The sequence below is a fragment of the Ixodes scapularis genome, unplaced genomic scaffold, assembly GCF_016920785.2.
Source record: "Ixodes scapularis isolate PalLabHiFi unplaced genomic scaffold, ASM1692078v2 ptg002850l_1__unscaffolded, whole genome shotgun sequence".
Lineage (NCBI taxonomy): Eukaryota > Metazoa > Arthropoda > Arachnida > Ixodida > Ixodidae > Ixodes > Ixodes scapularis.
In genome coordinates, this window is record NW_024610273.1 from 304,466 (window position 1) to 308,090 (window position 3,625).

General features: G+C 49.7%; 1 pseudogene; it reads right to left on the bottom strand.

The window, feature by feature from the left end:
- Positions 1 to 980: 980 nt before the first annotated feature.
- Positions 981 to 2,316, bottom strand: LOC120840420 (annotated as a pseudogene).
- Positions 2,317 to 3,625: the final 1,309 nt, after the last annotated feature.

Below are 3,625 nucleotides of genomic sequence, written 5' to 3' on the forward strand. Positions count from 1 at the left end.
CGGATGTCGTCCGTAAAGAGTCCAGGGGACACGTTTTCTTCTTCAATTAAACGCTTAAGGCATCTTGTAAGTGAACGTCGATCTTTTTTTCGTTCACGCGCCTTCATTTGGCTGTGTTGTATAATCTCCATTTTTAGGCTTATTTTCATCTGTTCCCAACTAGCAGCGTCCACATGTTGTAATCCAGCTGCTTGCGTAATGAGATCCTTAATTTTATTGTTCAGCTCTTCATCCTCTGTCAAGCTGTCGTTCATTTTCCAGTTTTTCCAGTCGGACCTATACCGCCGCGATTTGGTGTGTTTTCCCAGACGCACGATTACGAGCGCGTGATCTGAGAAGGCAACGGGCAGCGCTTCATAACCGTCTAATGAGGCTTCCAGTTCGCTGGACACGTAGACCCGGTCGATCCTTGCGTGCGAGCTCGCCTGCCAATGTGTGAAGCCCGGCACAGCTGCCGAAATGGACTCTGTTGCGTCGTGCAAATCGTAATCACGCAACAGCTTACGCAGCTCCACACGGCTGGAGTCCGACAGAAGGCCATTTGAAGAGTCTTTACCACTCAGCACACAGTTAAAGTCGCCTGCCAGAATGGTGGCACATGGCGTATCTAAATATTGCCGCAAGTTCTTGAAAAAGTCCTTGCGGTCCGCAGCTTCATTTGGCGCGTGCACTGCCACTAGTTTTACAAGCGCATCGTCATGTATAATGTCGATGGAGCAAATACGGCCGCTTTGGTCGGTTTCCCATTCCGGAGCGATTTGGAAACCCTTATCTTTTCGAAGAAGGAACGCTGTGCCAGCACTGTATCCGACGGCTTTCGAATAAACAAAAAGAAAGTGTCGCTCAAAAAAAGATAGCATATCTTCATTGTGCTTTTCGCCTGATAGCTTAGTCTCTTGTAAAAACGCTATGTCAACCCGTTCCTTCAATAGTAAGTTTAGGAGCCACTGTTTGCGTTTCCGTGCTATCAAGCTGACACAATTGAATGTGGCTACTTTGAGCGGCCCTCGCATTTAAATCTACGGCGAGGTGAAAGAATAAAGGAGAAAGGCTTACTGTTTCGAGTGACCTCGCGTGCGGTCGTCCGGGGTGTTTCTGGGCTTTGGGTCGAATCTGCTCTTTCGCAAAGCGGTGTCTTTCCACTTCAACTCACAGCGTGATGGTTTGTCGGGGATTTGACTGCAGGCATACCAGTCACAGAGCTCTGGTCCGGGGAGGCCGTCCCTTGCGTCTGCTTGGGATTGTTCCACAGCGCTGGCAGTGTCGACTTCTTGCACTGAGGTGGCCGTGCTTTCTGGTGCAGTTGTTTCTTCGTTCAACTCCAAATTTCCCGAGGAGTGTTCCTTGCTGCTGGGGTTGCCTGGTGTGAGCACTCCTGAGACTGGGCCCTCGGTGTCCGTGCCGTCTTGCCTTCCCTGGGCTGCTTCTACTGGTGATTGCCCTGCTGTGTCAGTCGCTGTCAGTGGCAGTGGGTCAGCTGAAGTGCTAGCAATGTCGGTGCCATAGGTTGCCTCTGCTTCATCCGCTTCCATGATGTGGTCGCTAACTTCTTCCGGTACCTCCGCGTTAGTGACTGACGCATACGTGCGCACACAGTCGGAGGCTTCGTGCCCGTAGCGATTACACTCCAGGCAGCGTGGAGCTCGGCAATCCTTGCGAATGTGCCCAGTCTTCTTGCATCTGAGGCACAACGGCGCTCGACCCGGCACCAGAACCAGCGCGCTCGCTCCGGGCATTTTCAACTGATGCGGGAGGCTCTCCCTGGTCACACCATCTTTCAACGTCATGCGAACGAGCCTTGTCTTCGTCTCTATCCCCGCAAAAAAACCTGAGCGCACTTTGTCTCGCGCAACTTCTAGCACTTTCCCGTAGGGTTCGAGAGCCCTCCGGACGAATTCATCAGGCACGTGAAACGGCACCCAGTGAAGCTTGAGGCTCACGTCGCTGGTGTCCGGATCGATGACGAGGCAAAGTTTCCCCTTAATTTTAAGTTGCTTTTCCTTCACGAGCTTCTGTTTTGCAGCTGAAGAGTGAAACGTAAGCATCCACACATGATTCATGTGAAACGCGCCGAACGCTGCAATGTCCTTGAGCACGGCGAGCCGCGCTATCTCGTTACGAAAATCGTCGAGTCGATATGGCCGCTCAGACACGTCACAGTGCAGAAAAACAGAGTTCAAAGAAGCGGTACCTGAAGTCAGGGGTGGCAGAAGAATCTTGTAGTCTTGGGGAACGTCATAAGCAGAAAAACCGCGGCCGAAACCGGCCGTTGGAAACGCTCCTACGGAGCTCATGATTCCACCGTCCGCACCCAACGAGCACCGGAAGTAGAATCCGTCTTTCCCACTGAGCTACTGGGGCATGTCGAAGTAGGGGATCTCTTTCCTTAGTAATAATCCAGCCGATAAACTGTAAGTTGGAAAGTTTGCTGCCGATTTTCTTTTAGCAAAAGCACTCCCGGGTCGAAGTCGGGATGCACCCCACATTGGCGACATTCTCACCTTGTAAAGAAATCGTACGCGTGCATATTCAACTCGAAGTAGACACGTCGTGCTTGACGTTTGCGCGAGCGATGTCTTCAGCCACGAGAAGGGAGCGACGGCTCGGCGACGTCTTCGTGCAAATCGGCTTGGTGGTCGGGCGTGTCGTACGGGATGAATACCAATTCTTTTGATCAGTCCCAAATTTCTTTTTTAACGGTAGACAGAATTCGCCGGTACCGCGAACGACAGTTCTGAAATAGAGGTCCCACGCCCGTCGTCCGCTGCTATCGCCGTCCCCGCGAGTCCCACGATACGCGAAACGACGAACGCACAGAATGCTTCCGGTTGTCTGTGGAACTTTTTTTTTCAATCAACGTATTTGCAGCTTCTTAGAAGCCACAAAAAATGGGTTTCATATTTTTTTCTGTTTTTAATATTGAGTGTGTGCCTTCAGTGACCTACGACTTCGATTAAATTTGGTGGTCGCATCGATACCTTAGAAAACGGCCCGTGACCGCGGAAAAGAGAGTGAGCGAGACTCGAACCGGCCAGTTCTTGATCGGCGGTTTTCGGGCGGAAAGAAACCGAATTTCGAGCCGCAAATTCTGTTCTGGGTAGTTGAGCTCTCATATGTCACGTACAACTAAAAACCTCGACGAGCATAAATGCCCTGTCAGTATCCCTTTAAGGGGTCACCTATCCCTCAGTGCGCTTCCATCCTCCTCCTCAAGAGCTGCGCTCTAGTCTGCCGTCACAGGGAATTGTAAACGGCTTTCATTTTTTGTCAATGCAACCACAGTGTGTACTTCGAAAACATTTTGACACAGTTGTATAATTCTGCAGTATTTCTGCGATCTGTCAAGCTTTTCAATTCACTTGATGCAAATTCATCGGCCTGATCTTGCACAGGACAATTTTAACAGGGCTTTTTGTCAAATAACACGCAGAAGTGCCTGTCATGATCTCTTCGAACCGGTGACTTTTTCAACTTGACTGCAGTTTACGTTTTGGTAGTCTTTTTTTTAATTTTGAGTATTTTATGTTTATTGGTGCATAAAAATATTTGGTAACCATATGTGAGTTATGTTTTATACACGAAAGAAGTAATATTGCTCCCCTTCTGTGGTAATAAGTGAAGCAAA